The sequence below is a fragment of the Oryctolagus cuniculus genome, chromosome 12 (genome assembly GCF_051225735.1).
Source record: "Oryctolagus cuniculus isolate XC-2025 breed Fujian yellow rabbit chromosome 12, ASM5122573v1, whole genome shotgun sequence".
NCBI classification, from domain to species: Eukaryota; Metazoa; Chordata; class Mammalia; order Lagomorpha; family Leporidae; genus Oryctolagus; species Oryctolagus cuniculus.
Genome location: NC_142878.1, coordinates 98753956 through 98770130, shown reverse-complemented (window position 1 = coordinate 98770130; position 16175 = coordinate 98753956). Strand labels below are relative to the sequence as shown.

The 16175-nt window shown below is 40.4% G+C and overlaps 1 protein-coding gene across 29 annotated transcripts in view; it reads right to left on the bottom strand.

Annotated features, from left to right (window-relative positions):
* The window catches only part of LOC103346732 (NBPF family member NBPF4), a 255956-nt gene that overhangs the window by 142467 nt on the left and 97314 nt on the right, over positions 1–16175 (bottom strand). For 26 of the 29 annotated variants that reach the window (XM_089310687.1, XM_089310708.1, XM_089310706.1 and 23 more), the window contains one exon: positions 15142–15280. The gene's annotated coding sequence lies outside the window, so the exon portion shown is untranslated. Of the gene's footprint in view, positions 1–15122; positions 15281–16175 lie in introns of all 29 variants that reach the window. The other 3 variants (XM_089310680.1, XM_089310677.1, XM_089310690.1) reach the window with 1 other exon arrangement.

Sequence of the window (16175 nt, the reverse complement as noted above, 5' to 3'; positions counted from 1 at the left end):
GAGGATTTCATGCTCAGTGAAATGACCCTGACAAAGAAAGACAAATATTAGATGTTCTCCTTTATATATGGGAGCTAAAATTTTCTTTTAAAAAAATCAGACAACAACAAAAGAAAAACAGAAAAGAAACTAATGCCTGTGTGTATCAGTATTGCCGCAAATATAGTTTTGTCAAACTTTCTTTTATATCTTTGTCAAATTGTTATGAATGATATGCTACTATAATTTTAATAAATCATGCTCATTTTAAAATTTACTGTGTTATGACTGTAGTAGACATTTTTATAGAAACCTTTGATTTAATAAATAAAAATTTCATAAGTACAACTTTTGGATTATAGCAGGTCTTCTCCCCCATACCTGCCCTCCCACCCGCAAACCATCCCAACTCCTATTCCTTCTTCCAACCCATTCTTCATTGAGATTCATTTTTAATTATCTTTATACACAGACTATCAACTCTATACTAAGTAAAGATTTCAACAGACTGCACCCACACAGACACACAAAGTTAAAAGTACTGTTTGAAGACTAGTTTTATTGTTAATTTTCATAGTACAACACATTAAGGACAGAGGTCCTACATGGGGAGCAAGTGCACAGTGACACCTGTTGTTGATTTCACAGCTGACACTCTTCTATTTGACATCAGTGATCACCCTAGGCTCTTGGTCATGAGCTGCCAAGGCTATGGAAGTCTCTCGAGTCCACAAATTCCAACATTATTTAGACAAGGCCATAATCAAAGTGGAAGTTCTCTCCTCCCTTCAGAGAAAGGTACTGACCTCTTTGATGGCCCTTTCTTTCCTCTGGGATCTTACTCTCAGAGATCTTTCATGTGAGTGATTTTTTTGCCAAAGTGTCTTGGCTTTCCATGCCTGAAATGCTCTCATGGGCTTTTTAGCCAGATCTGAATGCTTTAAGGGCTGATTCCAAGGCCAGAGTGCTCTTTAGGGTATTTGTCATTCTATGAGTCTGCTGGGTGGCCTGTTTCCCATGTTGGATCATTCTCTCCTTTTTCATTCTATCTATTGTTTTTAGCAGACACTTGGTCTTATTTATATGATCCCTTTGACACTTAATGCCATCTTACTAGTTAAAGTGATCAGTTTAAGTTCATAACTGATCATAAAGATAGGACTTTTTTTGTTTGATTATTGTTATTGCCCTTGCCTATATTCTTCCTTACTAGCTGAACTCTTTATTGAGTGGACTATAAAGCTCTTCTGAGATAAATTAAAAAATACACTATTTCAAAAATAAAAGATTTAAAAAGAATGATCAACCCTCACTTTTAAAATTTTTGGCTTGTTAAGAATAGTGTACAAATTGAAATGTCTCTGTAGTAATTCTCAAAAACCAATAAAATCTCAAATATGAAAAAAAGCTTATCTTGTATTCATTGTATTGCTCTGATGCAATACAACTGCATTCAATTGCACTACAATTGCTATTCAATTTCACATACACATGAAAACATACTACCATTTTTCTTAATTAAAGGAAACAATCTCAAATAAATGTCCATCACCAACTTAAAACACAGCATAGTAGCCTTTAGACTGAACATGACAAGACAGAACAGTTCAGTTACCTACAGGTTCTGTTTTTGCTTGCATTAATTAACCATTTTCAAATACCATAATATTAGTTGTGACATTAATCATTTAAAACCCCTTAACTTTATACACCTAATAACATATTTGTATTTTTACTTAAATGTTATCAACAAGAGTTGTACATATTTATGGGCTAGTGTGACATTTCAATACTCATATAAACTTTGTACGGACCAAGTCTACATTAATCTTTCGACACTATTGTATGGACAGAGCCTTGAGCTCCTTTATTTCATTTTCTAACAACAGATATAATGGATCCCTGTGAGCTGCACACATCCCCCTGTATGGTTCTAGGAAATTACTCAGTAATCTACTGCTACTGCGATAATCATCCATATCCATTTTTCCACCTAGTTTTAATATTGCAATTGGTTTCAAAAGCAAAACAGAGACTTAATAAGGGGGAGGGGGAGGTAGGTGGGAGGGAGGGAGGGAGAGAGAGAGAGAGAGAGGAAGAGAGAGAGAGAGAGATAAAGACACCACCCATCTAGTAGTTCATTACCCAAATGCCCAAAATACTTAGGGCTGATCTGACCCAGGCTGAAGCTGGGAGATGGTCTCCAATGTGGTAGCAAGAATCCAACTACTTAAGCCATCACTGGCTGCCACTGGTATCCTGAGCATTGTCCTTCCCATTATGCCAAATGTCTACCCTTCAAAAAACTTTCGGACATACCCTCATATAGCCCTGGCTTCCAGAGGAGGCGGCTACAGTCCCTTGTCTTGACCCCATGACTGCATGGTCTCTACTCCCAAATCACCACACATGCAAAGCTCCTGATCAACTCCAGCCACAGCATCTGGTTTAATGGATCCAAATGAAGACACGGGAAATCCTGGCCCATCAGGGTTACCAAACATGCAGTCACTGGACATAAAGGCCCACATCTGAGGCAGAAGCAACCTGGATAACCACATGTCCAAAACTGAAACTGCATCATTGTTACACCACATATTAAAATCAACTCAAAATGAACTGCAAGTCCACACAGAAGATCTGAACACTTACAACTTATAAAATAGAAAAGTCCTTGACATTAGCCTCAAGAGTGGTTGCTTATGTGTTAACAACTAAAGCACAGAGAACAAAAGCAAATATAAGGAAATGAAATTACAACAAAAAGCAGTCAAGCAAAGATCAATGAAATGAAAGGCAAACCAATGAATATGAGAAAATATTAGCAAACCAGATGTGTGATCAAGGGAGTAATACAAGCATACCACTAAGAAGCAAAGAATACAATTAAAAAAGGACAAAGGACTGAATCAATGTTTTCCAACAAAGACATACAATGTACCCAGTGGGTATGTGAAAAAGTTCTGAACATTGCTATCATCCGCATAATGCAAATCAAGATGACAATGGTTATCACCTCATATCTGTTAAATGGCTACTATTAAAAAGTTAAAAGATAACAAGTATTGGGCAAAATGTAGATAAAACAGAAAGCACAGTATTGGAGGGAATGTAAATTGTACTGTCCACTATGAAAAGCAATATGGAAGTTCCTCAAATGAAATTTAAAAAGGAACAACCTAAGTAGAACAAACAAACAAAAAAAATACTAAGAGGGATAACATATTAAGCTGCTCATCAACAGTCAGGGTGAGGGCTGATCAAGTCACCGTTTCTCATAGTGTTCATTTCACTTTAACAGGTTTCCTTTTTGGTGCTCAGTTAGTTGTCACCTATCAGGGAGAACAAGTGGTATTTGTCCCTTTGGGATTGGCTTATTTCACTCAGCATAATGTTTTCCAAATTCCTAACAGGGATCCCTTTTCAGTTAAAATGTAAACACCTAAGAATAATTGTGTGTTAATTACAGAGTTCAACCAATGGAACTAGAACAAAAAAAATACTAAAATGGATAAAGTATTACATTGTACATCAACTGTCAGGACAAGAGCTGATCAAGTCACTGTTTCTCATAGTGTCCATTTCACTTCAAAAACTTTCCCCTTTGGTCTCAGTTAGTTGTCGCCAATCAGGGAGAACATATGATATTTGTCCCTTTGGGACTGGTTTAATTCACTCAGCATGATGTTTTCCAAATTCCTCCATCTTGTTGCAAATGACTGGGTTTCGTTGTTTTTGACTGCTGCATAGTATTCTATAGAGTACATGTCCCATAATTTCTTTTTTTTTTCTTTTTTTTTGGGGGGGGGGTTTGATTTTTTTTAACTTTTATTTAATGAATATAAATTTCCAAAGTACGATTTATGGATTACAATGGTTTCCCCACATACCGTCCCTCCCACCCACTACCCTCCCCTTTCCCACTCCCTCTCCCCTTCCATTCACATCAAGATTCATTTTCGATTATCTTAATATACAGAAGATCAGCTTAGTATACATTAAGTAAGGATTTCAACAGTTTGCTCTCACACAGAAACATAAAGTGAAAAATAATAGATGATTTTTTTAAATGATGATGAAATCAGATCAGACCTATTGTCATGTTTAATCCCAGTGAGAGTCAAGTTGGGAGTTGATAATTTCTTTTTTTTTTTTTTACAGAGGATTAGTTTAGTATACATTAAGTAAAGATTTCAACAGTTTGCACCCCCATAAAAACACAAAGTGAAATATATTGTTTGAGTACTCGTTATAGCATTAAATCTCAATACACAGCACATTAAGGACAGAGATCCTACATGAGGAGTAAGTGCACAGTGACTCCTGTTGTTGACTTTACCAATTGACACTCCTGTCTATGGCATCAGTAGTCTCCCTATGCTCCGGTCATGAGTTTCCAAGGCTATGGAAGCCCTCTGAGTTCTCCGATTCTTATCTTGTTTAGACAAGCTCATAGTCAAAGTGGAGGTTCTCTCCTCCCTTCAGAGAAAGGTACCTCCTTCTTTGAAGACCTGTTCTTTCCACTGGGATCTTACTCGCAGAGATCTTTTGCCAGAGTGTCTTGGCTTTCCATGCCTGAAATACTCCCATGGGCTTTTCAGCCAGATCCGAATGGCTTTAGGGCTGATTCTGAGGCCAGAGTGCTATTTAGGACATCTGCCATTCTATGAGTCTGCTGAGTATCTCACTTCCCATGTTGGATCACTCTCCCCTTTATTTATTCTATCGGTTAGTGTTAGCAGGTACTAGACTTGTTTATGTGCTCCCTTTGACTCTTAGTCCTTCCATTATGATCAATTGTGAACTGAAATTGATCACTTGGAATAGTGAGATGGCATTGGTACATGCCACCTTGATGGGATTGAATTGGAATCCCCTGGTATGTTTTTAACTCTACCATTTGGGGCAAGTCAGCTTGAGCATGTCCCAAATTATACATCTCTTCCCTCTCTTATTCCCACTCTTATGTTTAACAGGGATCACATTTCAGTTAATTTTTAACACTTAAGAATAACTGTGTATTAATTACAGTATTAAACCAGTCATATTAAGTAGAACAGACAAAAAAACTACTAAGAGGGATAATGTATTAAGTTGTTCATTAACAGTCAGGGCTATGCTGATCAAGTCACCGTTTCCCATAGTGTCCGTTTCACTTCAGGAGGTTTCCTTTTTGGTGTTCAGTCAGTTGTCACCGATCAGGGAGAACATATGGTATTTGTCCCTTTGGGACTGGCTTATTTCACTCAGCATGATGTGTTCCAGATTCCTCCATTTTATTGCAAATGACTGGATTTCATTGTTTCTTACTGCGGTATAGTATTCTAAAGAGTACATATCCCATAATTTCTTTATCCAGTCTACCGTTGATGGGCATTTAGGTTGGTTCCAGGTCTTAGCTATTGTGAATTGAGCTGTAATAAACATTAATGTGCAGACTGCTTTTTTGTTTGCCAATTTAATTTCCTTTGGGTAAATTCCAAGGAGTGGGATGGCTGGGTTGAATGGTAGGGTTATATTTAGGTTTCTGAGGAATCTCCAGACTGACTTCCATAGTGGCTTGACCAGTTTGCATTCCCACCAACAGTGGGTTAGTGTCCCTTTTTCCCCACATCCTCTCCAGCATCTATTGTTGATGGATTTCTGAATGTGAGCCATTCTAACTGGGGTGAGGTGGAATACCGAAATCAATACACAATTCTTCTTAAGTGCTGAAACTTAACTGAAAAGTGACTGCTGTTAAATATAAGAGTGGGAATAAGAGAGGGAAGATATGTGCAATTCGGGACATGCTCAAGCTGACTTACCTCAAACAGTAGAGTTAGAAACATACCAGGGGATTCCAATTCAATCCCATCGAGGTGGCATGTACCAATGCCATCGCACTAGTCCCAGTGATCAATTTCTGTTAACAATTGATTGTAATAATAACGACTAAGAACCTAAGAGATCACATAAACAAGAATAGTGTCTGCAAATACTAGCTGATAGAATCAAAAAGGGAGAGAATGATCCAACATGGGAAGTGAGATACACAGCAGACCCATAGAATGGCAAATGTCCTAACAGCACTCTGGCCTCAGAATCAGCCCTTAAGGCATGCGGATCCGGCTGAAATGCCCATGAGAGTATTTCAGGCATGGAAAGCCAAGACACTCTGGGGGAAAAAAAAAACCTAAATGAAAGATCTCCGTGAGTGAGATCCCAGTGGAAAGAATGGGTCATCAAAGAAGGAGGTACCTTTCTCTGAAGGGAGGAGAAAACTTCCACTTTGACCATGGCCTTGTGTAAAAATGATCAGTCAGTGAACTCAGGGGGCTTCCATAGCCTTGGCAGCTCATGACAAGAGCCTAGGGTGATTACTGATGCCATAAACAAGAGTGTCAATTTGTTAAGTCAACAACAGGAGTCACTGTGCACTTACTCCTCATGTAGGATCTTTGTCCTTAGTGTGCTGTACATTGAGATTTAATGCTATAACTAGTACTCAAACAGTATTTTTCACTTTATGTTTCTGTGTGGGAGCAAACTGTTGAAATCTTTACTTAAGGTATGCTAAACTGATCTTCTGTATATAAAGAGAATCGAAAATGAATCTTGATGTGAATGGAAGGGGAGAGGGAGTGGGAAAGGGGAGGGTTGCGAGATGGAGGGACGTTATGGGGGGGAAGCCATTGTAATCAATATTCTGCACTTTGGAAATTTATATTCATTAAATAAAAGTTAAAAAACAAACAAAAAAAGATATCCTCAGTATTTCATATTGAAGGCTTAGAGAGATGATACACTATAGGATTTACAGTTCTTAAGAACCACTTAAGTACTGAATGTAATAAACAGAGGTGTGTTCTTTATAATGTGAAAAAAAAGGAACAACCTTTAATAGCCATGAATTCAAAAGAAAATCACCATCTCAAAGAACTGTCTGCACCCCCACATTCACTTCAGCATCATTCACAATTCCATGATATGGAAATAACCCAAATGTTTGTTGATGGACCCATAAGGTAAAATGGGATACACACACAGTGGAATCCTCGCCAACCTTAAAAAGAAAGGAAATACTACTTTAACTTGTCACAAGATGGATCCAAAAGTATGGAACTATAGGACATTACAATGAGTGAAACAAGACACAGAAATAAGAAATACTACATAAGCACACTTACATGTGGAATATACAAAAGTCAAACTAACACAGGGAGCAGGATGGTGTTTGTGATAAACTGGAAGCATGAAAATGAAGAGATGTTAGTCACAAGGTACAAATACATGGTTATGGTGCTGGAGCTGGGGTGTTTTTAAAAGCTTGAGCCTCCACCTGGACTGCCAGCATCCCATATGGGCACAAGACCGAGTCCCAGATGCTCCACTTCCCATTCACCTCCCTGCTAATGTGCCTGGCAAAGCACTAGAAGACGACCCCACACCCTGGGCCCCTGTGCCAAAGCAGGAGACCTGGGGACAGCCCTGCCACTGAGGACATTTGAGGAGTGAAATAATGCATGAGATGAGATATCCCTCATCCTCTCTCTCTGTCTCTGTCTTACTCTCTTCTCTCTTTCCTGCCTTTCTATATTTTTTATGTGACAGGTGGAGTTATAGACAGTGAGAGAGAGAGACAGAGAAAGGTCTTCCTTCCATTGGTTCACCCCCCAAATGGCCTCTACAGCTGGTGCTGCACTGATCCAAAGCCAGGAGGCAGGTGCTTCCTCCAGGTCTCCCATGCGATTGCAGGGCCCAGGCACTTGGGCCATCCTCCACCATCCCGGGCCACAGCAGAGAGCTGGACTGGAAGAGGAGCAACCAGGACTAGAACTTGGTGCCCATATGGGATGCCGGCGTCGCAGGCAGTGGATTAACAAAGTGAGCCACAGCGCTGGCCCCTGCCTTTCAAATAAATCTTACAAAAATCAAATTTACAATTATGAGCTAAGTTTTGAAAATCTAATACCTACCCCAGGTAACCAGTTCACACTATATTCTGTACTTGTAATTTCCTAGGTCAGTATTCTTAACACAACACTATGAAAATGATAGGAGTGTAAGTGAGAGGGCAGATATGGTAGGAAGAATTACTATGCTGCTAAAGATGTATTTATTGAATGGATAAAATATGTGTACCTTAAAAAAAGCTTTCTGGGAAAATACATAAATAAAATAAGTTTAAGAAATACAATAAGAGTGATAAATTTGTTAAGTAGCTTCACTGTACTAATCCTTTCATACTGTATTGTAAGAACCAGGAGAGTCGAAAGGTTTGTGTGAAAATGCAATATATAGATCAGACTCATATAGAAACACATATTGTGTGCCTTGAATATATACAATTTTTGTTTCTCACTTATACTGTTATAAGGCTGAAAAATAACACATGCAAAAATAGATTCCTATACTTAAAATGCAAATAAAAATTAAGGAACTTAGGTTAATATTGTGGGGTTTCGGTAGGCTTCATGGGATAGAAATGATTTTTAAAACATTCATGATCAGACGAGATCAGGTGCGACAGGATGGTATGGCCGTACACTATACTATACAGCAGTCAAAAACAACGAAACCCAATCATTTGCAACAAGATGGAGGAATTTGGAAAACATCATGCTGAGTGAATTAAACCAGTCCCAAAGGGACAAATATCATATGTTCTCCCTGATTGGCGACAACTGAGACAAAGGGGAAAGTTTTTGAAGTGAAATGGACACTATGAGAAACAGTGACTTGATCAGCTCTTGTCCTGACTGTTGATGTACAATGTAATACTTTATCCATTTTGGTATTTTTTTTGTTCTAGTAACATTGGTTGAACTCTGTAATTAACACACAATTATTCTTAGGTGTTTACATTTTAACTGAAAAGGGATCCCTGTTAGGAATTTGGAAAACATTATGCTGAGTGAAATAAGCCAATCCCAAAGGGACAAATACCACTTGTTCTCCCTGATAGGTGACAACTAACTGAGCACCAAAAAGGAAACCTGTTAAATGAAATGAACACTATGAGAAACGGTGACTTGATCAGCCCTCACCCTGACTGTTGATGAGCAGCTTAATATGTTATCCCTCTTAGTATTTTTTTTGTTTGTTCTACTTAATACTTTTGGTTGAATACTGTAATCAATACACAATTATTCTTAAGTGCTAAAACTTAACTGAAAAGTGATCGCTGTTAAATATAAGAGTGGGAATAAGAGGGAAGAGATGTGCAATTCGGGACATGATCAAGCTGACTTACCTCAAACAGTAGAGTTAGAAACATACCAGGGGATTCCAATTCAATCCCATCGAGGTGGCATGTACCAATGCCATCGCACTAGTCCCAGTGATCAATTTCTGTTAACAATTAATCGTAATGATAGGACTAAGAACCAAAGGGATCACATAAACAAGAATAGTGTCTGCAAATACTAGCTGATAGAATCAAAAAGGGAGAGAATGATCCAACATGGGAAGTGAGATACACAGCAGACCCATAGAATGGCAAATGTCCTAACAGCACTCTGGCCTCAGAATCAGCCCTTAAGGCATGCGGATCTGGCTGAAATGCCCATGAGAGTATTTCAGGCATGGAAAGCCAAGACACTCTGGGGGAAAAAAAAAAACCTAAATGAAAGATCACCACGAGTGAGATCCCAGTGGAAAGAATAGGTCATCAAAGAAGGAGGTACCTTTCTCTGAAGGGAGGAGAAAACTTCCACTTTGACCATGGCCTTGTGTAAAAATGATCAGAGTCGGTCAACTCAAAAGGCTTCCATAGCCTTGGCAGCTCATGACAAGAGCCTAGGATGATTACTGATGCCATAAACAAGAGTGTCAATTTGTTAAGTCAACAACAGGAGTCACTGTGCACTTACTCCTCATGTAGGATCTCTGTGCTTAGTGTGCTGTACATTGAGATTTAATGCTATAACTAGTACTCTGTCGCTCCCCCTCTTCGTGGAGGAACGACACAGGACCCTGCGCTGTTCTTTCGTCTGCTCGGCCCTCCCCGGGTTTGCTGCTGGTTCTTCCCGGGTTGGCTACTATCCCTTCCACCTCCGTGGAAGGGCGGTTCCCCCTGGCCACATTCCCCACTTCCGCAGGGGAGCGGCACACCGCCGGCCGGCTCTCTCGGGGGCTGCACGGGTTCCCTTAGATGTTCCCCATAGATGTTCCCGGTGCATGCCGTCTCTCTCCTCCTTTATAGTCCTCCTCCGCCAATCCTAACTCGGCTGCCCACACGCCGAGTACGCTGCTCTCCTCCAATCAATAGCAAGTCCTACAGTTTATTAGTTGAACTGGAGGCAGCTGTGCGGAAGCTGTTTACTTCTCTCCCAGCGCCATATTGTGGGAGAGCAGATGCATAGAATAAGTCTTAATTCCAGTAACTCAGTCTAGTCCGGTTGCTCCCCACAGTACTCAAACAGTATTTTTCACTTTATGTTTCTGTGTGGGAGAAAACTGTTGAAATCTTTACTTAATGTATGCTAAACTGATCTTCTGTATATAAAGAGAATCAAAAATAAATCTTGATGTGAATGGAAGGGGAGAGGGAGTGGGAAAGGGGAGGGTAGTGGGTGGGAGGGACGTTATGGGGGGGAAGCCATTGTAATCCATAAGCTATACTTTGGAAATTTATATTCATTAAATAAAAGTTAAAAAAAAGAAAAAAAAGTATAACATTCATGATATGGGCTGGCATTTTGGCGTAGCAGCTGAGGCCAACAAATGCAATGCCGGCATCCCATATGGGGACCAGTTCCAGTCCCAGTTGCTCCATTTCTGATCCAGCTCTCTGCTACAGCTTCGGAAAGCAGTAAAGGATGGCCCAAGTCCTTGGGCCCTTGCACCCACGTGGCAGACCTGAAAGAAGCTCCTGGTCCCTGGCTTCAGATCAGCGCAGTTCTGGACATTGCCACCATCTGGGGTGTGATCCAGCAGATGGAAGACCTCTCTCTCCGCCTCTCCTTCACTCTCTGTGTAACTCGGACTTTCAATTAAATAAATCTTAAGAAATTATTCATGAACTTGACTAAACTAAATTTTTTTTATTTAATGAATATAATTTCCAAAGTACGACTTATGGATTACAATGGCTTCCCCCCCATAACGTCCCTCCCACCCGCAACCCTCCCCTTTCCTACTCCCTCTCCCCTTCCATTCACATCAAGATTCATTTTCGATTATCTTAATATACAGAAGATCAGCTTAGTATACATTAAGTAAAGATTTCAACAGGACTAAACTAAATTTCAGGCAGTTTCTATTTTGAAAATAAAGATTCAGGATTTCTATCAAGAGAATATTTAAGACAATATCCAAGTAACATATTACACTGCCATCTCACCTCCCTCAAACTGAAAACTCAGAAATAGAAAAGGAAAGGAAGTGTATCTGAAGGAAACAGGAAAGTGAAAAGTGAAATGAGAACTATAAATTACTATATGCTATTCTACCACCCAGGTGTGTACATTCCTATGTGCATGTAACACAGTTACATATTACAGGCAGGTTGAGAATTCCCCAATTAAGCTATGGAACTGAAAATGCAGGCCCTGCTTCATCAGCAGGTGACCAGTGACACTGCAACTGTACCAAACTCTAAAGAGTACACTCCCTGCTATCCAAATTCCTACTGGATTTAACTTGAATTTGTATCCTGTAAATGAAGTCTGATAGGAAGATGGGGCAAGTGCACAGTCTGAGTTCTCACTGACTCACCGGGACAGGTCTTGGTCACAGTCCTCAGGCTCACTGCCCTAAAAAGCCTTCCATTTCCCATCACTGGTGACCACTATGGCCCTTGGTTCAAAGCAACACTTGGTTGTGGGCACATTATGTATAGAGAACACACGTTTGGGGAGGCACCATGGTAGTTTCTCACCTAAACTCAATCTAAATTCCTAGGGTTTCCATATTGAAATGCATGACAATTTTTAAACAACACAATCAATTTTCAGTTCCTACTAGGAGCTACACATTATGGAGTTAGTTCTGTCAAGGTTTAGAATTTACACTTTCCTATAATTTTCACAATGACATTTTTTTGTTTATTTTGTAATCACAAGAAAGGAAGGAGGAAGGAGGGCAGCATGCTGGGGAGAGGAGGGAAAGGTGCCAAGTACATGCTCTATGTTCACCTTTATATAAATAAAAATTATTAAAAAAAGAAATTTAGCTGTGAAAACTGCAAGATGAAATATACAAACCAAATGGAGATACCATGTATTTAAGTTGAAGAACAAACCAAAACATGGCAATACCAAAATATTAACCCAGGATGCTCACAGCAGTATGGCAGGGCCTTCCCTGTGGAATGAGTAGCAGCACAGGCCTACAGCATCTTAGTCACCAGGGGCTGCAGCCTCTGCCAGGGTCAGGGGTGCTCACACTGGACTTGCTTCACTGGATCAATAGGTGGCAATGTCTTCACCGATCAGGTTGCTTTAGAACCCATTTTCATAAATGGCAGGACCCCAGCAGATATCATGAAGTATTTCTCTGGAAAACTGTGGATCCCATTACACTGATCATGGTATCCCTATGTACCTCCAAAATTTAGGGGTCTGCCAAGAATTACTCAAATTCTACCTGCACAGAGCAGACGGCTATACACCATGAACATTAGTCTACCACAAGAATATTTCTTGGGGACGGCACTGCGGCATAGCACGAAAAGCTTCTGCCTGCAGTGCCGGCATCTCATAAGAGCACTGGTTTGAGTCCCCACTGCTCCACTTCCGATCCAGCTCTCTGATATGGCCTAGGAAAGTGGAAGATGGCCAAAGTGCTTGGGCCCCTGCACCCACGTGAGAGACCCAGAAGAAGCTCCAGGCTCCTGGCTACATACCAGCTCAGCTCTGGCAATTGTGGCCCTACGGGGAGTGACCCAGCAGACTCTCTCTCTGCCCCTGCCTCTCTATATCTCTGTCTTTCAAATAGTTAAATAAATCTTAAAAAACCTTTCTTTCCCCATTTGACACTCACATGTCATCTTCCACAGTAATCAGGTGGGGAAATCAAGCAAGGTGATTCATTAGTGTAGGAGGGGTTACCAATCACATAGTGTCTGTTGAAGCAGCAATTTTAAATTTAAAGTCATATGTAAGAAAATGTTTACAAAGTTTAAATGTCTTTGAAAGCAGCACTCTGAAAACTACACATATACCAATTCACTGAAGGATTTCCTGGACTCCATGCCTGTTCTCTCACTACAGCACTTCAGTAGAAAGCTTTATAATATTTGCAATATTGAACTGCAAGTCACAGTTTCAGTTTTTCCATTCATAATTATTGAGGCCTACATAACTCACAAACAAAATTGTATAAAGGTGAAACAAAGGCATTGTTTGCAGCAAACTCTCCATCTGGTTTTCCCCCATAGATATGACTTTCGTTAAACAGAGGAAAAGCATCTTAAGATGTTTGGCATAAACCACTCGAATTTTGGAATCTCCCCAGAAAGTTTCTATATTTTAACTTCTTATTAGTAGTACATTAGAAATTGCTAGCCGAGGATTTTTGTGGGAAATGCTAAAGTTTTATGGTGGTCACAGGAGCAGAGGTGTGGAAAACGTGACAGAATTGAGACATAAAAGTGAAAAGCAAAAGAATCACATATTCATGTGGCTTTGAGAAGGGTGTAGGGACCAGCCAGCCTTTGAGATGCCTGGTGACTGTTATCAGAGAACATCTGTGGATGGGGAGCATGAGAAAATAAAAGAGCAGATTTTTCTTGGTTTGTTGTGTGTAAGAGAAAAGAATTATGGAATCAAGGAACCAAGCTCTAAAATAGCCAAAACGAGAAAACTGTGGGCAATATTAACAGGTCTAGCTAATGATGGGAGTAAAAGTCAAGACCTTCCTGAAACACAGTACAGAGATAAGGCTGTCTAGGATGGGAAGACCAGTGAGAACAAACACCTGGACTTAACATGAGGTCATTTCAACTTCTAGATTTGAACAATCAGCACTAACAGGAACACCAAGAGCGGATACTGAGGAAACTGGAACATCCATGAGGACTTGCACCAAGGGGTTGTTTCAGAGTAGTCACTGGTCAGCATCTCATACAATGAGGATCAAGGAATGATCCTTGGGTGTCAACACTAGTAACTGCTAACCAGAAGGAAGGAAGACTTAATTCACCACATACTGTAAGAACCAAACCACAGAACACAATACCTACAGATTTTGAAATTTTGTGTTGTTTGAAACACAGGGACAAATAGGGATTTCATTTCATCAACTGAAGTTTTAGAACCAATTATATGGCAACCATTGTGGATACTGTGCAGAAACAATGCCCCTGCCTTCTCAGACCTAAAAATGGTCTAGAAATATCATAATCCAAATGATTTCAATATTTCAAAATCTAATTTAGAAGTAAAAAGAACCTCTACTGAGTTATTCAGAACCTTACAGTTTTATAACTGAAACGAATATACTTAGGAAGTAATGCTTACTACTAGAAATTTCGGTGCCATCCTCGGATCTAGGTGCCTCTGATGATAAACAGAGTCCCCATATGCCTAGTTAATGCAATAATATGATTGGGATATGTAAATTTTACATGATATGTCTCCCCATATAACCATATTCATTAACACAACAGAACAATGTATTCCTCAGGAACTTTTTCATAAAATTAGGGAACAATGGATATCACAGAGGCAGAATTAGAATTCAGTGGGGCAGTGACAACAATATACAACCATCTTTTTGGGTTTATCACTCAATGCTATCACTGCTGTGTTGGAGAACCCTTAATGAAAACTGAGATAAACCATCTAAGCAAATTAGGAAAAACAGGAAGCAAATCTTGCAAGCAGGAACTACCGTTTTGGTGACCAGATCCATTTTCTCAGCTCCTATACACTAAGTAGAACTATAAATCCAGAAAATAAAACAAGAGACCTGGAAATTCACACAGTCACCGGGCATCTAAATTGCCTACCCAAAAGAAGATGACTCACCTGCGGGTTCACCTATCCTGGCATCAGAATTCATCCAGGTAGGCTCACACCTCCTGGAACTGTACATGATACCTCCAAGCACATATATGTTTTAAATATAAAATTTAAAATCTATTTAGAACATATGATATTAAATTTATAATATAGAAGTATATGAATGATATGCACAAGCATTTCAAGAAGACTCACCAGGCGAGGATGGACAAACCTGAGGGTCCTGTTGAATCCACTACCACTCCTCTGACACCGGCAGCCTGGCCCTTCCTGCAAGTATTGCTCTTGGCTGCTCACCTCCTTGTTCTTAGAGCCAGGGCTTAGCACATGTTCCAATGAAGAGCTCCATGACGCTGGACACCAAGAAGAGAAAAGGGAAACAGCAACACTGAGTATCCTTTTTATAAACTCGGTATTCAACGGCATACATCAAGTCTGATTGGATTCCCTCCAGGCCCAACCAATCAGAAAACAAAGACCAAGCCTGTGCAGGCTTGCACAGAGGGTGTGGCTCCAGGCTTCTCCTGAGCTCCTGCTGTCTGTCCCAAGTAGGCAGTGAGGCCAGGCTCCAGTGTAGTGGGGCCACAAGTTTATTGTTTGTTTCACTTCTGTCATGGAATTTATTCCACCATTCGATCTATTTTTTTTTATTTTTTTTTATTTTTGACAGACAGAGTGGACAGTGAGAGAGAGAGACAGAAAGAAAGGTCTTCCTTGTGCCGTTGGTTCACCCTCCAATGGCTGCCGCGGCCGGTGCACTGCAGCCGGTGCATTGCACTGATCCGAAGCCAGGAGCCAGGTGCTTCTCCTGGTCTCCCATGAGGGTGCAGGGCCCAAGGACTTGGCCCATCCTCCACTGCACTCCCGGGCCATAGCAGAGGGCTGGCCTGGAAGAGGGGCAACTGGGACAGAATCCGGCGCTCCGACCGGGACTAGAACCCGGTGTGCCAGCAGCACAAGGCAGAGGATTAGCCTATTGAGCCGCGGCACTGGCCCACCATTCAATCTAAAATTTGACAGAGTTTTTCTCTCTAGGTATAGTACATACTCATCTGCTTTTTCTCCTTAGAGTGCTCAAATAAAGTGAAATTGCTTTTATATGACTCATGCATTGGGAGGGGTGGTTGTTTTTCAACTACTTGATTACAGAAAGAAAACAAGTATGGGATGTTGGCATTACAGGTGGTGGCTTAACCCACTGCACCACAACACTAGCCCCTATCCACAGAAGTTTAGAAGCCCAATGAG